Source organism: Carassius auratus, unplaced genomic scaffold (assembly GCF_003368295.1).
Source record: "Carassius auratus strain Wakin unplaced genomic scaffold, ASM336829v1 scaf_tig00009232, whole genome shotgun sequence".
NCBI lineage: Eukaryota > Metazoa > Chordata > Actinopteri > Cypriniformes > Cyprinidae > Carassius > Carassius auratus.
Window position 1 is genome coordinate 7316 of NW_020524017.1, and position 22520 is coordinate 29835.

The 22520-nt window shown below is 36.4% G+C and overlaps 1 pseudogene; it reads right to left on the reverse strand.

Annotated features, from left to right (window-relative positions):
• Positions 1–44: 44 nt before the first annotated feature.
• Positions 45–22514, reverse strand: LOC113072508 (intersectin-2-like; annotated as a pseudogene).
• Positions 22515–22520: the final 6 nt, after the last annotated feature.

Sequence of the window (22520 nt, forward strand, 5' to 3'; positions counted from 1 at the left end):
CAAAGCAAGCAAACTTTAGAAAACATTTATTTTATGATAAGCATTGTTAATATTCTGTTGTTGTTTTTTTGTCTTTGTTATACAGTAAATGAATTACACCCAAAACCATACAATAATCTATTCCCATAGACGTTTTATACATTAAACAAATAACAAAACAAAGAACAAATAACACAATAACTTTCGACATTCATCATCGACAACTCAAATGTACAACATCCAGACCCAGTCTGTTCATAAAACCAAATGCTAGTATTAATATCATCATAGGAAAATCATAAGACCCATATTATACATTCTTAAAGATTTTATAAATCTTCCCTAAATTTGTACAATTGAGAAGTTAAAGCATAATTTGTGTTGCGTCACAAAATTTTAGATAACATTATATATAATTTGGTCTTTATATAATTAAATATATTACAGTGTTGCAGCAAAACTGTGTTTCAGTATTTAATAATAAAACAATTAAACCGGAAAGAGGTTAGGGAAACATATGTATGATTGGCTTTGTGGAATCAACAAATTACTGAACTGTAGCAATTTCAGTGACATAATTTGAGTCTTTTTATACTTAGGAAGCAACAGTACAGATTACTAATACATTTTTAAAATGTACAAATTCGAAAGTAAAAACCAGTTCCTGTCCCAAACAAATCATCATGTTATTACCCAATGTTTCTCATTATACAACATCAAGCATCTGTGAGAGTAAATGAGACTACCAGCTTCTATTTCAAGTGGTTCACCTTTTTCATATCAAAAGTGTACCGAGTCACTCCTATACTTTTACAAATTAACACCAATGAATAAACTTGTATTAAGTGGTCTGTTAAATATTGTAGTGCTAATGAAACAGATGTGGAGTTCACGGTTGAGGTGTTTGATCATAAAGCTGCAGGTCAAGCCGCACTTTGACCTCTCCAGTTGGAACTTCATGAAGCAGCAGACGACGTGCCAGTGGACCTTTACCATCTTGATCCTTCTTTATTGTTGCTACAGGAACTTCAGTACGACCTAGAAAATCTGTATTGAAAGCACAATATGTAAAAAAAAAAATACATATGTTTTTGGGTATGTATATTTTGTGTGTGTGGTGCCACATAAAAGCCCACCGTCGGGAGAGAACTGGTCCCTCTCAAAGATGGTGAGACAGAGGACGTCCTGATACAGGTCTTTTATGAAGAAGTGGCAGTTGAAGTTCCATTTGGGGTTGAGTGTGTCGGGCTGATGGCGGGACGTGTAGCACTGAGCACCCATCGTTAGCTCACAGTATGGGTTACTCTTCCCTAAAAACACACATCATTTCCTACTTAGTATTTTGGCTTGTTCTCCAGTATTAATATCTAATCATCCTTAAAACTAGATGTATACAGTACTAGAGAAGCAAAACAATGGCATAACTGTACAGCTTCCTGTGATACATACAGTTAGCAATTCCACATGTTTGATTACCAAAGAATGGAGGAAATGTATACTTTTAATGCAATTTAAGTCACTTTGGATGAAATGTTTATGCCAAATTGACATTTAGTGAGGTTGCTTAATAAAATTTCAAGTAATAATTTGGATATGATTTTTATTAAACTGGAACAAACTGAACAAACTAAAATAAACTAAAATACTTTATTTTTTGACACAATGAATATAAATGTAAAGATACAAATTTAATCAAAATTTAAAAATAGGAAATACATTGCAGGATTTAAGAAATTAAAAAGAAAGAAAATGTGTATATATTTTTTAATATTTAAACACGTGAATGAGCTGTGTTCAACCAAGTCTCTGCCTTTCTCACAAAGAACAATCTCCTCGAGAGCAACCAGTCTGGTTTCAAAAGTGGACATTCAACCAAGACTACCTTGCTCTCTTTTGTTGAAGCCCTAAGACAGGCAAGAATGGATTACAAATCTTCAATACTTATCTTGCTGGATCTTCCCACTGCTTCCCACTGCCCACTGATTCTCCTGTCAAACCTATTGGGAAAGGTCATTTAAGGAACCTTACTCCAGTGGTTTGAGTCTTACCTCTCAGATAGGTCCTTCAAAGTATCTTGGAGAGGTGAGGTGTCCAAGTTGTAGCATCTAACTACTGGGGTGCCTCAGGGCTTAGGTCTTGGACCACTTCTCTTCACTTTCTACATGGCATCCCTAGGTTCTGTCATTCAGAAACATGGCTTTTCATATCACTGCTATGCTAAAGACACTCATCTCTACCTCTCATTCGATCCTGATGATCCAATAATCCAATGATCCTGCTCGCATTTCAGCTTGTCTAACAGACATTTCTTGCTGGATGAAGGACCATCACCTTTAACTCAACCTTGCCAAGACAGAACTGCTTGTGGTTCCATCAACCCCACTATCAACCATAACTCCTTCAAAAACAGATTGATGATCATATGATCGATGATCAGATGAGTATCTCAGACCACATTGCTAAAACTGCCCAGTCCTGCATATTTGCTTTATTCAACATCAAGAAGATCAGGCTCTTTCTATCTGAACATGCTTCTCAACTCCTTGTTCAAGCTCTTGTTTTGTACAGGCTGGACTATTGCAATGCTCTCCTGGCAGGTCTTCCAACCAGTTCTATCAAACATTTACAATTAATCCAGAACGCAGCAGCAAGATTAATTTTTAATGAGCTGATAAGGATTCAAGTCACACCTATTTATCAATTTGCACTGGCTTCCAATAGCTGTTCACAAGTAAATAAGTGGATAAAAGCATCTGTTAAATGATTAAATGTAAATCTACGTCTTATTTCTGAGAAATATTAAGGTTTAGTGAGGTCTGTGCTTAAAATAATAATAAAACAATAATACTCAGTTTAATATAAATCTCATTCGGTTAGAACAAACTGCAATACATTTGACTTCAAAACTTGTTAAAATAAAACATACTGTAGGTATTTAAAAAAGTTTTTACAACTAATCTGCGTTAGAAATAAAAATGCCACTGGCTAATAAGATTGTGCTTTGAAATTTAGCACAATTTTTAAACATTTAAAAATAATGGCTGTTAAAATAAGAAAACTAAAACTACAAAAACTGAAACTACAAAAAAAAAAATAATAATAATAATTAAATTGAATGAAAAATATGAATTTAGATTAGTTAAAAAAAAAAAAAAACGTACAAATGAAAACTATAATAACCCCTGAGGTCAATGACTAATGAAGCGACTCTGTGTTGTGTGAACAGAGCCCAGATTGTTTGTGTGTAGTTTGTCTAACCGTTTGGTTTGCAGGGCTTCAACTCTGTCGCCTCCAGGACCGTTACTAACAGTCGCCCGATTCCACTGTTCTTCTGCGAGCGAGCTAGACAACACACACAGGCTTTTATCAATAAAGCTTCATTCAATCACAGTGATGTTGACTCTTAATATTCATCAATAACCTTGGTATGCTTTCTCTCTTTTCAGCTTCTCAGTCTCTATGAAGTTGTCAGATGCTGCTTTGATCTTCTGTACCCATGTAGTCCTAATTCAACAAGAAATGATCGATACTGTTGTACAACAGGTACTCGCTGTAATAAATAGTATTTTTGCTTTATACTCTAAAATGAATGATTTATAGCCTTTATTTTACTTTAAGTTCAGTGGATCATCTGCATGTATGATTGCAGATTTGGGCCTTTATCTAAGCATTTTTGCTTGAATGTTGGTAAAGTAGGTGTACCTCTCATTAATGGTGTCAGCCTTAAGAGTGTAAACGCGATCAATGTGTGAGATGTGAAAAACTGGATCATCACTGGAAGGGTCAGAGGGCATTTTTACCAAGACCTCATTCAGAAACACTGGCTAGAATAAGAGAGACAAAGTGTCAGATAAGGACATTTTACAGAGAGTTAAAACAAGCTCCAGATGGACACCAGTCATGTTGCTTTACCGTTTTATACACCTTGTACTGTGCATTTGAGTTGGGGTTGAAGAGTCTGTCAGGCCCAGATGAGAACTGTTTGGAGGTGTAGGTGAGGAGCAGGAAGTCGTTAAACAGGAAGGCCCAAAGCTCCTTGCTGCTCTTGGTCTTATGTAGTTTGCCGCTGTGCAGCAATTTTCGAGGGCCCAGGCAGTTCGTCAAAGAGTTAAATACGAGGTGCTAAAATGAGAATAACACACAAAACATATTCATAAATACCATAACACATAATAAAAGCTGTTGTTTTACACTTGGGAGTCATAATGTAGCACAGAAGGGTCAATAGCAGCTCACCTCAATGACTCCATCACACAGCACATGGTTCTGGATCCATTCCAACCGGTCAGAGTTCTCCTTCTCTCTCACACCCTCGTTCACCTGTGAGCACAACTCCTCGGCCTGCTCCAGCGCCGCCCGCAGGTTTGCGTGATCTGCGTGAGTTGGAGGGGTATTCTCCAGAATCTATAATCAGATTTCAGAAAGAAACAAACAAATGATTTGCTTACATAAATAAAACTGTATTAATGTTGATAATTTTGTCAATTTTGTTATACCATATACAATACAATTGATTTTTTGTGTGGAAACATTTTACAGTATTTTTTGTGCATGACTTTTTTTCAGAATTAATTAAAGAATGAAAAGCTTAAGAGCATTTAATTGAAAAAAATGTGTAACAATGTTAAAGTCTTAACTGTCACCTTTGATCATCATGTCTTTGATAAAAAGATGTTTTTTTTTAATCTTAGGAACCCTTACAAATGTTTTTATTTAAATGTGTGTGTGTGTGTGTGTGTGTGTGTGTGTGTGTGTGTGTGTGTGTGTGTGTGTGTGTGTGTGTGTGTGTGTGTGTGTGTGTGTGTGTGTGTGTGTGTGTGTGTGTGCGTGTGTGCGTGTGTGCGTGTGTGTGTGTGTAAATAATTTATGCATTTAGCAGACGCTTTTATCCAAAGCGACTTAGAGTGCATTCAGGCTATCAATTTTTACCTATCATGTGTTCCTGGGGAATCGAACCCCCAACATTGCCCTTGATAGCGCAGTGCTCTACCAAAAAGATATAATAATATATATATATATATACACACACATATTATTTAATTGTATTATCTTTAAGGAATTTGCTCTATTTTATCTTTCATAATCTTATTTTTTAATAACTTCCTATTTCCTCTGACTTTCTATAATAGCTGCTATTTCTCATATCATTCTATTGTTAAATTTCCCATAGTTAATGTCTGTAGGAGCGGCTTCTCGTACGTTCTTGATCAGCAGTGGGTAGCGTGTGATTCTCTGCATGGGTTTCAGGAGGAAGCTGGACAGTGGCATTCCTTTACAGCGGTAATTACTGGCAATTTTCTATGAAAAAGATAAAGACACAATGAAGAGAAGGTAAAGGGTCTAATAATGTCTTATCGCTATCAACAGTGAATTCATCCACAGTACACAACAAGAGAGTAGAAATCAACGGCACCATCTTGTGGACTACTGTGAAAAATATACAACTGGTTTTTCTTCAGTACACAGATCATGCAGCAAAACAACACTAGATCAAAATAATTTATTGTAAAAAAAAAAAAGTTTACTGTGCACTGTTCTGCTATTCACTGTTTAATAAAGTCTAAGGTTAACGCTATACCTGTCTGAAAGTAGTAGAATGTAAAAACGTGTGCTGTTTTTCTGTTACTAGAATGTGCTGCAATCCATTTACCTTCAGAAAGAGTTTGAAGTCAGGTGATTTGTCTGTTTTCTGCTGCAGCAGGGCCGCAGCATTGAGCTGGCAGCTGCAGAAGCGAATGTAGGCCTGCATGTGAGAGAGCTCTGAGGACAGAATATCCCCCACCACCTGCACGGGCATCCGCTCTCCAGCCATCTTCTTACGGACACGCAGAGCTCTGAAAAACACACATAATATACACTGAATACATTTGCTTTTGTTGGTCTATGAATCACTTGAAAAATTCAAACCAGGCACTAAACATTCCCCAGATGTACTCTAGCAGTCAGTGTTGACTCACTTTAGGAGTTTGGTGCTGCACATGATCAGTTCCCGCCAGTTCACAAAGATCATGCTCATCTCAGCCTCCGTTAGCCGCCCTGACTCTGCCATTGGCTTATAGAACACCTGAATGTTCATTAACACAGGAAACAAATGAACATATTTTTTTAAGAGTCCAAACAAATAGCACTGCTTTTCAAAAGCGAATATATAATAAACATTGTTGATGCAGCTGATGCTTCACCTCTAGTGCCAGCTCCAGGTCCTCCAGATAGGACTCTTCTGTCTGAATGAGCTCATGGATGTAGCCTTGCCTCTTCCTCTCCTCGGTGCACATAGTGTCTAAACTGAGCAGATCAGCACACCCTACACACACACAAACACATACACACATGCAGGACAAGCCACACATGCACAAGCACTCATCAGCGACCACATCACAACAGCATCTCACAATTAAAAACTTTATTTGTGAAATTCTGCTTCATATAATTGTGAATACTTTCCATACAAAAATGCATCCAAAGCAAAGGTTATGACATTCATAGCGAACTCTCTAAGATCTCTAAGGTCACGATTGTTAGCTGGCTGCATAGCTGGTCAATATGAGGGCAACACGTGTTGCTGGTCATCAGTTCCTTTGACTACATTTAAACACGCAGAGGCAGACTAATAATCTTGTCATATACAAATATGATTGTGCTGATGAACAGTACTGACTTAAAGGGTAGTGTACTTTAAAGGGGCCATGTCATATACACTGTTTTATTGTTCATTTTTTTCACCCTGTGGTCCATTTATAATGTTAGTTAAGGTTCTTGTGCCCAAATCTGGTGTTTTTAGCCATGTTTTTCATGTTAAAATGAAACAAGCTGTTTTAGTGGTTACCAAATATGATCTTTAGCTACTGACGTTGTTTTGGGACTGGACAGGAAGTTTAGAGTTTAAATTTACAAAATATGCAAGGAAAGTTCAGTTACTCATGATATGGCCCCTTTAATTCATGTCACTTCCTAAAGTAAACAGAGAAAAGAAGCAAGTGATATCTTTTTCCGTTTAAACAACAAGAAAAATATGTCCTAAAGCCAGTGGAGGTAAATTCATGGGTTCATTTGTGTTTTAAGCCAAGTCTAAACAGAAATAGTAGAAGAGGAGGGGTTCAATCCAAACAAATCTAGTCAGTCTTGAGTCTTGAGGCTGCTTCCTGGACCAGAGCAGTGTTCTGATTAGTCCAGAAAAGAGAGGAGCAAGAGGAAGGAGGGACCAGAGCTATCATCCTACAATAAAACACAGATGAGGCGAATGACGTGGAAAAAGGGCAGAAGAGAGTAGAGAATGAATAATGAAGAGATGGATTGAGAATATATTAGATTCCAAGTTGTTGGAAAGAAAGAAAGAAAGAAAGAAAGAAAGAGAAAATGACCAAAAAGTCTCTGTCCATCACCAAAATTAAAAAAGTAAAACATCTTTTTATTTACTCTTTTTAAAATGTTATTTCCAACACAATTCATTTAAACCAATTCATCTTTTATTTTCCCCACCCTTGCCTTATAAACAAACAACTCTAATGTGAAACAGGAACTTATTCGGTAACTGATAGTACTCACATTGCTGGCTGGGATCACATTCTGTGGTCATCTTCACATAATTAGTTGGAAACAGCCCTATGACCCCAGCGACCTCTCCTTTCCACCAGTCAGGGTTGTCCTTGTTGAGTACGGTGATCAGCTGACCTTTTTGGAAGCTCATTTCATCCTTATTGGCTGCTTTGTAGTCATACATTGCAATAACCTGACACACTACAGAGGGAAGAGCAGAAAAGTCGAAGAGAAATGGAGCAGAATGGGAAAACAACACATACATGCAGCCACATACAGTACAAAAGAACATAAATGAAAGAGTGTGTGTGTGTGTGTGTATCTTACATGGCTGAGATGCTGGAGTTATTTTTCCGCTGTTAGCCTCCAGTAATCTGACATTAGAGGAGTGGAACCAGCCCTTTTTACGCTTTTTACCCCGTGCCTACAAGCACACACATTTGTTAGGTCATTTTCCATTCCTTCTATTGTTTTTATACTAAGCTATGAAACTGCCTAATATCTATCTATCTATCTATCTATCTATACATTGATATGTATTTATATGCACTACATTGCACTATAAGCAAATGCTGTCCTGTGGTTAGGCTAAGTCTGGTTATGTGATATACAGTGCTAACCTGTAGTTCACCCAGCCACCAGCTGTTAGAGTTCTTATGCAGCACCACAATAAGCTGACCAGGTGTCAGACTCAGTTGTTCTGGTGTTTTGGCAGCACTGGCTGTAGTCACCTGAGCAATCTCTGAAGACCAGTGAAGATGGCAAATAAATAAGAACTCAAATGTGAAACCACCAGCCTTCATTTTTGCTTCTGTGTGACGGTACTATGGTCTCAATTCTCACCTGGCTTTTTACCGGGAACTCCAGGATTGGCAGTCTAAAATAATAACACAGTGAGCAATCATTATCAAAATGCATACCAACTTAAATGTCTCTGAAAACTAATTATAATTATGGAGAAAAGAATGTCATTTATGAAAATTAAGTAAATAATTTAATAAATACCTAATATTCAAAAGGCAACCAACTATAAATGCATAATAATATACAATTTTCTGAATATGCATACATCAGGCTCTTTGGGTTTAACGTAGTTGGAAGGGAAGAGGCCAGACTGGTCACCGATGCACCCTCTCCACCATTCTCCTTCCCTCTCTGTTACCAGGACAACATCATCCGCGCAGAACGTCAGGTCACCTGACTCTGGACTCTCATATGTGTACAGAGCCACATACTCTAATAAGATCAAAACAAATAGAAAATGATGTTTCAATTTAATCAAAATATTTCCTCATAATATCTCGTCTGAATAACTAGAGATGGCTGTATAAAAACAGAAACAGAAACCTCACCCTCAAAAGGACCAGAATCTGAAACTTCTATCTCATCCACAGTAGAAAGCAACGGCCTAGAAGAGACACAAACAACACCAAAGCTTTAGGTTCATTAAGCATATATTTATTGGCTACTAATTAAATACATCATTTATTCTAAATGATTGATAAGATTAAAACATCAGAGCATTCAAGCATTCAAGCCTTGCATGAACTGTACCGCAAATCTAGCTTATATATAAAAACTTTTTTTAAAAAAAAGCTGTATATTGAATTCAATGCATAATTTAATATATTTTACAATCATCCCTGGATTTCTTCTTGTAATAGTTTTTCCCTTTATATGGAACTACTTAGGGCTGTGCAAAAAATCAAATGCTATTTTCATGCGCATCTCATCAGTAAAGACGCTCCTGTAATTAGAAGTATATCTCCAGCACGTGCATTAAGATCAGGGTTGCCAGGTTTTCACAATAAATCCTGCCCAGTTGCTTCTCAGAAACTAGTCCAAAACTAGCCCAGTCGCATTTCCAGGAGGTTCCCCGATAAAAATTGCTTCCCGGGGTTAAAATAGTTTTTTGGCAGGGTTGCCTTGGTAAAATTCACATTTTAGGGGCTAAATATCACGTTATTGGTATTGTCACTTCGACCCGCGGACATGAAAAACAACAACAGACTTGGCAACACTGGTTGGCATTTACTACACACTGAGCTGTAATTCACTGACAATCTACACAAAATAGATTTTAAAATCGCGGCCGATTCTTTGTCGATTTTGAAAGCGATTTTGTGTTAGTTGTCGGTAGACTACGGCTCTGTGTAGTAACTGCCGCTCCACCTGAACCAGTGTTGTCAAGTCTGTGGTTGTTTTTTCGTGTCCTCGGGTTGAAGGGACCCCAGTACCAATAACATGATATTTAGCCCCTAAAATGTGAATTTTACCATGGCAACCCTGATCTGAACGCATGTGCTGGAGATATACTTCTAATTACAGGAGTGAGATGCGCATGAAAATCTTTAATACTTTAATATATCAGGCACAATAAAAGTATGACCTATGTCATAATCAACTGTCTTTAATTACTTGATTAATTATTTGATTAAGCAAGTTTATGAGGTTGCATGAGAGGTATCCCATTTCTTACTCAGTCTGTGTGTTATTGGTGATAACCATGGAGACATATGAGCAAGGGAACCAGCCCCGGCTCTCGTTGAGCTCTCCGTAGCACCAGTTCTCCTGCTTCTCCAGAACCGTGATGACGTCATCTTTAGAGAAGCCCAGGTGACTGTCCGTCATAGCGCTCCATTCACACAGAGCTACAGCCTACAGCACAAAAACAGAAGAAATGATGTTCAGGGGCAAATATCAGTGTATCATGATGATCATATTCATACCAATTATCATATTCCTCCCAGTGATCAAAAAAACTAAGTTGTGTGTAAGATATATGGTATGTCTGTGTATATGCACATATGCCCACCTGTGAGTGCTGTGTGTTTGAAGACGCTGGTGTGTGTGTTGGTGTTGGTCCTTCTATGTCCACCCGAGGAATTCTGGGGGGAAAAAAGGATTTTAAAGGATTATTCATTCATCTTTTAAATAAATTCATCACATAAAACTAATAACATAACCCTAAACCAACTTTAAATATAAGTTAGTCTGTTAAGATCGTGTCCCACCAGCTCTATAGCAGTCAAGGATGTCACACCTACCGAATGCTGCAGAATCTCTGACAAAAGTCTTTCACATTCACTGATTAAGAAAAGAAGAGCGGTGACAGTCTGAACGACTGCATCTGAATCTTTTTTCGGAATGTCTGACACATACTGACACCGCTTTTTTGGCAACAAATGTGAAGCTCATCAAAACAATATGTATGTTATTATTGGGCTGGGCAATAAATTAAATATCCACAATATATTTGTGTTGTTATATACAATTTTTATATTACATTATGAATATTGAGATTGTGTCTTTTGAGATCTTTTGAGATCTTTTGAGATCTTTTTATATGGCAATCAAGTTTGATTAGACTAGTTTTACAATCCTTCTTTGGCTGTTGTAATTTCTGTGAATCACTTCAAACATCTGATTGTATGATTAATTTGCATCATAACTTTATAGTTATGATAGTCTCTATATGATATTTTATAGGGAATAGCGAAATGGTGTTAGTAAAAATATTTAGCTGTTCATTGTTATATTTTGGCATATAACAAAAAAACATGAATTTGATTTTTTTCTATTATTTTTTCTTTAGAGTGGAAAAAAATCCTTGATTGTGTTTAACTTGTTTTTGTGTGTAACTTCAATAATAATTTTAATACATTTTAATTTACTTGGCTACAACAGATGAACGATTGAAAAGGATGTTTTATTTAACTCAACTATTGTTTAAAAATGACTGTATTTCTTGTTTAAAATGATCCCAGAATAGGTTGGAAATTAACATTTATGTTAATAATGAGCATTAATTAATAAGTTTAATAAATAATAATTACATAATAAACATTCATTAAATTGCTTTTTAATATATGCTCACCTTTTGATTATTAATTTTTAAACAACAGTTGAATTAAAGTAAAACTACCCAACAGGTTGGTCAAACATTTAACCCAAGTTGGGTTGTCTTTAACCCAGTATTTATTAGAGTGATAACAGAGTAGTTTTAGTGCCATACCCAGGGTAGCTGGTAGAGGGAGCCGTGGATTGTGAATCGGCTGCAGTTGGTTCAGTCTGAGTGTCTTTACTGCATCTCTCAGCATAACTCTCTGGAAACCAGCCGCTGTTACCACAGTAACTCCCATACAGCCAGCCGGTCTCTCTAACTGTCGATTCATCTACCTATGGATCCACAGGAAGCCAAATTATATGTGTACTCCAATGAGTAAATTTACAGTTGCATGAGTGAATGTGTTGACATATGTAGTGAACCTCGATCAGACAGTCTGCCTCCAGTGTGAGCTCGTCAGAGTTGCGTGCGGTGAAGGGATAGAGAGCTCTGTAGGTGGTGAGGGCAGCACATGTAGCTTCAGTAGTCACCACTGGCTGCAAGCCTGAAAAAAAAAAACACAGTCACCTTATCACATCCATCTCACAACCATTTGGCATATTAACAAATGCATATTTCAACATATAAAAACATTTTCACAACAGAAAGCCCACATCAGCAAACATCATTTTATATGTCTCTCAATAATTGTACTGCTCTCTTCACTGAAACATTCTATTAACATTAAAACAATGCAATATCCCATTTAATACTCCATTGTGAGTTATAGCTGATTTATTTAATGAATCTACTGAACCAACTGGTCTGTATGATTCATTCACATATTGTTGGACTGATGTGGGTTTTTTCAGGCTCACTGAGAAGCCCATATTAAATCACTGAACAATAAATATGATTGCATTTAATTGGTTAAATTTGAATATGCTTCTCAAATTGAATTCAGAAGGATAGTGCACAAATTTTATGGGAAAAAAAGTTACCAGTACAGTGACTAAGACATGTGTAATAAGTAAAAAGTACTAAAGGAATAGTCCACCCCAAAATGAAAATATAGTCATAATTTGCTCACCTTCATGTCATTCCAAACCTGTATAAGTTCTTTCTCATGCTGAACAGAAAAAAAGATATTTTGAAGAACTAAACAGTTGTTTGCCCCCATTGACTTTCATAGTAGGGAAAAAAAATCAGTGGAAGTCAATGAGGACCATCAACTGTTTGATTAGCAGCATTCTTCAAAATATCTTCTTATGTGTTGAATGTAAAAAGAAATTCATAAAGGTCTGGAAAGGCATGAACATGAGTAAATGATTTTACTATAGTATACTATGTGAAATTAAAATATACATAAACATATATTGTATGCAACTCTGTGTTTAGCAGCCTATTACCTTCCTCCTCTCAAAACACTCACATTCCACTGGAGTCTGTTATATTAACTCGGATAATTAATGGCAGGTAATTAAAGTTAATCATGAAACTATGAGTAACGACACCCTTTACTATGAATATAATGGAAACATCATATTCATAGGCCAGCTTGATGATTACAAGCCATTTTTAACTTCAGCAAAGCACCTCACCCATTCTCACGCACACACAAACACACACTCACTTTTGTTCTCTGTGATATTGTATGTCATGGAGGGCTGAGTGTGTAGAGCCAGTTCATTCCTTTCTCCTTCCTTCTCCTCCCTCTGTCTCTCCTCCGCCCTCCTCTTCTCCTCTTTCTCTCGAGCCTGCTCCTGGGCTTCCTGAAGTCGGGCTTGGGCCTGACGCTGCTGTTCTTCCCTGAGTTTGGCTTCTCGCTCCTGGGCAAGCATCCTCTGACGCTCTGCTTCCTCCTGCTCCAGCTTCACCTGTCTAATGTACACATAAGCAAAATGCTGAGTGGGTAAAAGAATGGGAGTTTAATCTAGCCCTTTTAGAGGAAATATCACAAGAATAGAAATCTGATGCAGAAGAAAACTATACAGAGAAACAAGGGTGATAAATGAACTAAAGGTTTTTTTTTTTTTTTTACAAACCTGAACCTAAACAGAACATAACTATAAAACAAACTATAATATATTCTACAAAACTATAATATATTTACAGAAATGTACATGATTTTTTAAAAGCCTATATTTCTCAAATATCTTACCTTAATATTTCCATGTTGTTCGTTTATGTTGGAAAGCTGTAGATGGCTTGTTAAATATGCATGTCTGTGTGTGAAATCAAAATTTTACCTGGCAGCCTCCTCCTCTTTCTTCCTCTTCCTCTCCTCCTCCTCTTTCTTCCTCTGCCTCTCCTCCTCCTCTTTCTTCCTCTGCCTCTCCTCCTCTTCTTTCTTCCTCTGCCTCTCCTCCTCCTCTTTCTTTCTCTTCCTCTCCTCCTCCTCTTTCTTCCTCTGCCTCTCCTCCTCCTCTTTCTTCCTCTTCCTCTCCTCCTCCTCTTTCCTGTGTCTCTGTAGCTCTTTGAGTTTCTCAGATCTCACCCTCCTGAGCTGCTCTAGGACGTCCTGCTGCTGGCTCTGCCTCTGTCTCAATTCCTACAATGTTACCCACACAATTCTTTAACACAAACATCATGTTTATAACAAAACTTAGAATAATATTGTGCAGGTTCAAATGCAAAGTATGTGGTTTTGCATTATGACAGCTTTACGGACTGCTAAAATTAACACAAATTACCAATACTGAGTGATACTGAGCTCCTATAAATGATCTGTTCCATGAATGTTATTCCACAAATATAATAAATAAATATACAATAAACATTTATTAAAATAAATGCATTAAATAGAGCAATATTGTGAAATATTAGTACAATTTAAAATAAATTATTTGTATTTTAATACATTTAAAATGTAAATAAATGTTGAGTTTTTTTTGTTTTTGTTTTTGCTTCTAACTTAGCAAAAACATTAAACATCTAATTGGCATAGTATATATACATACATACATATACATATATATATATATATACATATATATATATATATATATATATATATATATATATATATATATATATATATATATATATATATATATATATATATATATATATATATATATATATATATATATATACATACATATATATATATATATATATATATATATATATATATATATATATATATATATATATATATACACACACACACACACATACACACACACTTTTTTATTTTAGGTAGTGAGTAGAAATCTTTAGTGTAATTAATGACACCATATGAGGTGATGAAATGGCACGGACACATAGATGTTATAAGATCATGAGGTCAGACATTGAAGCTCATTACAGTATACTATGGGTAAAGTGAGATTTCATCCTTGAAGAATGACTAGGGTGAAAGGTGAAATGAATGAAAGGCAGGCAGTTTTGAGATGAGTGTGAGTTAAGGAAAGATAAAGACAGGTCAACCTTTATTAGAAGGAAGAGATTGGTTAGGCAGCCCAGCAAAGAGAGAAGTCCTTGAAGCACACAGTCATCCATTTCTACAAACTATAAAGTCAGCCGGGGGGAAAAGAGGAAGAGAAGAAAGAGGAGAGATACAGTGGGAAGAAAGAAAACAATAAAGTGGGCAAAAAGAAAGAAAAAGTAGAGGCTTGGAGCAGAAAACATTTGACGTGTACTGAACAATAGCTGATTACCACATGTAAAATACTCAGGTTTCCGATCCGACCAGCTGGTGCAGTAAGTGTGTTAGTGACAGTGTTTGTTGTGTTGAGATTTCTTTAGTGTGAACTGTGTGAACGTTAGTGTGTAATGAAGTGCTCAATCCTCTGCCTTCAGGGCTGGGAGTTGAACTGTAGGTTTTAATCACAGGAACATAGAGAACAGTGAACTACTGAGTCCCTCAAAGGGACATTAAGGTTTAAAATCAATTTGAAGAGTGCAAAACCCCACCCTAAGCCAATATGAGCTTTAATCAAAACACGGCACTTTAAATGTTTTTGAGGTTTACACTGGGACTGTAAGAGAAGCCGCTGACCTTGATTTCTCTGTTGTACTGCTCCATTTGTGAGAGTTTCACAGTGGTCTCTCTCTCCAAAACATCCAGCTGCTCCTTCAGCTTCCGACAGCTCAGATCTTTCTCGCACAAACTCTGTTTCACATCATTTATCAAAGGACCTGAAAGGGGAAATAGAATGAGAGAAAGAAGAACATAAAAACGTCAATGTTCCCAGGCCTTGGATTCAAGCGGGATGAAATGGACACAGTTGAAATGAGTCATCCACCCGTCTATTCACTGATTGCTTCAGGTCTATGTGAGTGCTCACTTGAGTTGTTTTGGGTAAGATGTAGAAGTCTCTCTGTCAGTCGCTGCTTCTCAGGACCAAGATGACTCAGCTGCCTCTGAATTTCCTGCAAAAACACATTCACATAGGCTATTATTTTATTTATTTGAAAGATTTTCACTACCTCATTCTTCAGTGTCACCTGATCCTTCAGAAATCATTCTTAATGCTGATTTTCTGCTCAAGAAACATTTCTTATTATTATCAATGTTGAAAACAGTGCTGCTTAATTTGATTTTGATTTGATTTTTTTTACTGATCACACGTTTACACAGTAGTCTACAACAATTAAATAATGAAAAAGAGGATAAAATGAACGAATGCAATGCTAGTCCTACCTCAAACTGCAACTGTAGAGAATTGATATCTATAATACGACTATCTCTCTTCTGATTGATCAGGTCTAGCTCGGTCCTCTGGATCTGAGTCTTACTCTTGGCGTCCCGCAGCCTATCAGAGATCTGCTTATGCTTGTTACCCTAAGGGAAGAAAAGACTGATATGTTTTTAATTTGTAATATAACATTATCATCATTCCCTAGAGAACAGGGTGTTTGATAGGGAACAGGTATATGGAAGAAGAAACAAAAAGAAAGAAGAAATGGCAATCTGACCACCGCCTCCAGCTCCATCTCGAGACTCCTCTTCCTGTCTTTAAGTCTCTGTATGTCACTCTGCTCTTTTTCTCTCTGTGTCTGAAGCTCCACTCGTTTACTCTTCTCCCATTCCATTCGCCTCTGTCGCTCCGCTTCCTGAGAGAGCGATAAAAAGAAGGAGAGGTTTATCAACAGATGTACGATCTAATCACTCATTCTGATGTGAATGTCTACATATAATTACATAATTACGCTACCATCATTTTTCCTAGGGCGAGGAACTGGTACAGTGGTACAGTATATATTAGGGTTAACTCATGAGTTAATTAAATATATCTAACACCATTACATTTTTTAAAGCAATTAACCTCATTTCCTACTTTTGATATTACAACAGTTACATTTTGTTCCTCGTGATTTCCAAAGACCAACAGGGGTGCATTTCCCAAAAGCATAGTTGCTAATCTGTTAGCAACTTAGTTGGTTGTCAATGGGAAATTATATTGCAACCAACAAAGTTGCTAACTTAGTTAGCAACTATGCTTTTGGGAAATGCACCCCAGGATAGGCAATCAACCCACACATTTGCTTGTGTAATGAAATATAGCATTAGAGAAGCATTAAACTTTGTCATGAAAGAGTACATAAATTACAGTAATTATTCATTAACAATCGCAAGTTTTTCGATCTCTAATAATAATTTCATATTTTTTTTATTGATGTGCTATTTAATTAACCACTATATTCCTAACTTAAAACTTTAACAATTGTTTAATTACATTATTAATGCAAATGCAGTAAATTTATATGTCCATGTAAATGCATTTATTCTGTTTATAGAGCTGTTTATATATATATATATATATATATATATATATATATATATATATATATATATATATATATATATATATATATATATATATGCACACACACACATACATATAGCATATATATATATATATATATATATATATATATATATATATATATATATACAGCATATAAAACAGCCATAACAAATTATATAACTACACATATCTGCACAAAATATATGTTATATATATAATATATTCTTTATATTAATATATTAATATTAATATATACTAAAGAAAAACTGTATAAAACTCTCAACATATTTGCTTATCATATTTAAAGGAAAAAGATACTGGCTCAGTTCGCAAAGAAAATGTATTAACTACAAACCTTCATAAGATTAATAAAGATATAGTGTATAAACAATTTATTTATTCAACATGTATACATGTGGAAAAAGCGTGAGGCTTTGCTGTAATATTCTAGTGGTCTGCCCTTGCATGCTCCACTTGCCTCTCGTCGCTCTAATTCTTTCAGTCTTTCTTCTTCTCTCTGTCGCTCCAGCTCTCTCTGCCTCTCCATCCTCCTCTCCTCCTCCCTCTGTCTCCTCAGCTCCATCTCCCGGGCTTCTCTCTCCTTTTGTTCTCTTTCCTCCCGCTCCTTCTGTCGTCTCCTCTCCTCCTCTTGTCTCTCCTCTTCTCTCCTCCTCTCCTCCTCTCTCTTTTGTTCCTCCTGCAGAGCCAGACGTCGTTTTTCCAGCTCTGTGTTTCCTCTCTGGAAATTCTCCTTTAGTTTATCCTCAAATGACACTGATAGAGACAGACAGAAAGGTGATGTACATAAGTGTTATCAAAATCAACAAAATAAAAAAAATCTTATTTAAAAAATATATATATTATAAAATATTACAGAACAGACGAGTGTTCAATATAAAAAAAAAAAGGTTACATTTAAGGCATTTAATCTAAAAACTTAAACTTAAAAGAGACTGTTTACCTGAATCAGCAATATTTAGAAAGATCATTTACAAAAAGGTGTAGAAATGAGGGCAGTTTGTGTTTGTGACCCGAGTTTGTATTTGCATAATTTATTCCGGAAGGATGCATTAAATCGATCAAAAGTGACAGTAAAGATATTCAATATGTTACAAAAAAAATTCAAATAAATGCTGTCCTTTTGAACTTTTCATTCATTTTATAATCCTAAAAAAATATCACGGTTTCCATGAAAATATTAAGCAGCACAACGGTTTCCAACACTGATAATAATAAGAAATGTTCCTTAAGCACTAAATCAGCCATATTAGAATGATCTCTGAAGGATCATGATGATAACTATGAACATAGATAATGATTATTTTAATGGCTTTCAATGTGAGCATAATGAACCAGGTAAATACATTAATAAGGTACTACTGTAAATGCATGTCTTTTATAGATCAGGTTTAAAATGCAACACACACTTTTGATTATTAAATGTAATTTTTAAATTGAGCAATTCTGTATATAGCTCATATAGCATCATTAAAATGCATTTTAAATACATCATATATATTATATAGTATATATGCAATATATTGGAAGCCAAAAATCTCTTGACCACCAGTACGTATGGTTTATGTATATGCAAATACCATTACTCTTGCTTTTCTGTGGATGTTCTGGCTCAATCAGCTCAGTGTTAATCAAAGGAACAGGTCCGTTCAGCAGGTCACATGACTTCACTTGTCTGAAAACAAACACACACTCACAGAATAAACACAGTCTCCTCCATATCTTACTAATTCCAGCATGGGCGGGTCTATGTGTGTCTCACCTGAGTGAAGGTGGGCACAAGGTCAGGAGGTAGAGTCAGAGGTAAGGGCCGCCCAGTCTTGGCCATATCAACCAGGTGCATTGCTAGAATAAACTCTTCCGCTCTCAACTGCCCATCACGATCTACATCAGCAAGAGCCCTGAGCAAGAGCGATATATACACATAACATTACCCACCCACAAGCACACACATTTGTGATTGACCTGGAAGCATTTCAAATGTTTAATAGATGAATCAGTTCCTAATTATCCAACTGGCACCTAAACAGCAGATGCAACACTGGAAGTAGGTGTTTAACACACCGCTTCAAGCAATAAAGTGTGATCCAGGGTTTAATGTGTGCGAGTGATTAATGCATGGGTTTTCAACAAGTTTTTTACCTATTTGACACAATTAAAAAAACAAAATTTGGAAACATGTATTAACCAACACAAAGTGCGGAGGATGTCTAATAATGTAATTAAGACATGTTCTTCATGAGATCAATGAGTGTTTCATATGATGAGTACAGTGTTTCATGAACTCACCATATAGTGGCAAGCTGTGTTTGTGTGAGGTTTGATGCTGTGAGGGCATTTCTGACCTGGGGACCTTCAAATAAACACAAAAGAATTAATGCATGACACGTATGCAGGGATGCTATCATATGCAAACACTTCCATTGCCTACAAACACACACTCACCTGACAGGTATCCACTCATCAGCTTGTCTAGACTGTTGAACTGCTGTCTGTATTTCAGACGGGATGACTGAGGCACCGCCCAATCAGATGCATTCATTTTGGGGGAATTACTTGCAAGGGAGGTGGTGGAGGAAGAGTTAGAACTGTGGAAATTTTGAAAAAAATTATTAGTATGCTTTTCTATAAAAGCGATCATTTAATATGTAATGCTTTTTGCACCTAATAACCAAATGTATGGTTTTCTTGAATGCATTAACTAATGCTTAATATAGATCCTCTTCATTCTCCAAATCTGCATGTGCTCATATAATTCCTGGGAGTTTTCACTTGTGCAGCACTCTTGAAATTGCATTTGCATTCCAAATTCTTTTCAAATGAGCTCCATTTAGCAGCTGCTCATTAACACTAATATAATCCTCTCATGAACCAATAACCTAGACCATCATAAAGCACAGACAACTGGTCTCAGGCTAGCTGCAGGAACAGCTTTTCCTTTAGTGCTGTAAGATTCTGCTGTGACATTATACTTTAAACAATTGATATGTCTGAGCAACATTTGTTGAATCCTTGTTAGTGCAGTAATTACCACTACCAGGGCCATTAAAATCATAATTAACACTCATAGTTATGAGCAATTCCGCAAGTATTCTGACTCACTGCTGTCAGTTTACTGATTTTTAAATATTCTGAGATAACACTAACAGGATTCAGCAGCCTTCTGCATTTCGGCATGCGCTGGAATGACAGACAGAACAGGATGAGAGGTTCAGAGAGTGAGATATCATCCTGGTGATTGGCTAATACCCTTACAAACTAAAACAAACACATATTTGCAACACAAGGCTTAGCAGTGTAGCCAGAAATATAGATTTTTCACTCTTTTGAGTTAAAATTTGAAACAATTCTTTAAAACGGACAGATGTCATGGAAATGGAAACTTAGGCAAGTTTATGGCTAAATAAAAAGTGCATTAAAATGACTGCGACATACATGATGTTGCCTAACTCTATATTGCCAAGATAATCATTCCAAATGTATAAAGTGAAGTGAAGTGACATTCAGCCAAGTATGGTGACCCATACTCAGAATTTGTGCTCTGCATTTAACCCATCCGAAATGCACACACACAGAGCAGTGAACACACACACACACTGTGAGCACACACCCGGGGCAGTGGGCAGCCATTTATGCTGCGGCGCCCGGGGAGCAGTTGGGGGTTCAATGCCTTGCTCAAGGGCACCTAAGTCATGGTATTGAAGGTAGAGAGAGAACTGTACATGCACTCCCCCCACCCACAATTCCTGCCGGCCCGGGACTAGAACTCACAAACCCTTCGATTGGGAGTCCAACCCTCTAACCATTAGGCCACGACTTAAATGTTAAATGTATACAGCCTTAGACCCAAATTCATTCAGGCACTGTTTAAATAATCTTTATTACAGGATTCTTTACAAACGTGTGGAGGACGGATGACTCTCAGAGGAACCCTAACAAGATCCTATTAAGATTCAAGGAGACAGCTGTGCTATTCAAGCACTCTGTCAGCAAACACACTCTTATTTACTACAAACTTCTAGTGCTGGCAAAACAAGCCCAGAGTAACAGGGTGTCTCAGAGCACAGTTCTAAGAAAATCACTGTCTTTTTTTGCTATCACTGAAACAAACGCTCAAACACTTGCATGCAACAGATATTACACCCAACTCTAATACAAACATCGGCGTTGAACTTAGTATGCATGCTTCACACCTGCTAGAGCCAAGGTCCAAGAGCGAGTGAGATTTACTCAATCCACTGGAGACTGAGAATGCTGGAATGTTAACAGAAGAAAGAGAATTACTTAAAGCAAATGCAAACTTTGTAACTGTGTTATAGATTACGCAATATATCAATGTTTGAGTCTCATTGCATCTACAGTAGATTTATTAGTACATGCATACTGAATGCTAACTTGTGCAAAATGGTGGATTGCACTTTGTGCATGAATTTAGGATAGAAGGTGTTACAGTACCTGGTGTTGGTGTGAGGAGAGTTGCATTGCCGTTAGGTAAAGCTGGCACACTGAGAGAGTGGGCATCTGAGGCAATGGTCCTGACATCACGGTGGGTACAGGAACCAAAGGGGTCATAACAGGGGCTGTGGGGATGGCAGTTAGGATGGGCATCACTGACATGGCAGACAGATTTGGCATGGAGCCCATACCTGAAACACATCAAAGCCAGATTAAATAGGATAATTTCTATGTGATATACTTGTACCATATTGATTGTCAGCTGATTTGATATTAATTTGTATGGATGTCACATTTTACTATACTGTATACTGGATTTTTAGCTGTTCATGCTCATTTATGCATTTCTTCTACTTTTGCTATCATCTAACGCTCGGTTTAGAATCATTTTTAAAATATTAAAAAAATAATGCAATGCAAAATATCATGTTAAATAACACATTTTCACATTGTACATTCACATTTAGTATTAAAAATGATTTTAGTGTTTTATTTGTAAATGTTTTTATTTATATAAATAAATAATATTCTATTTAAATGCAATTTTTCTTATTATTTATATTCTATCCTAATATTTATTAATATTACTTTTTTATTTCAGTCTTAGTAATGTTTGTAGGCCTACTTCAACTTAACATTATTCAATTAGTTGCCAAGACAACATTTCTAATTTTCACTTAAGTTTTAAGTTTAGCTTTTTCATCTATTTATTTATTTCATAGTATTAGACAGACAGCTCGTACAGTTACACATTTCTGAGATTTTATATTAAAATAATATTATATGTCTTAGTACGTCTTCCTCATCTTCAAAACCTGTAGTATGTGTGTCCCAACCTGTAGTATGAGGCTCAGTAAACCTGTTAACACAGCAAACAAACCTCACATGGCGTTACATAACTAGTTATTAACTCATACCAAAGCGTAATGATGGTGTCATAACATGGGTAG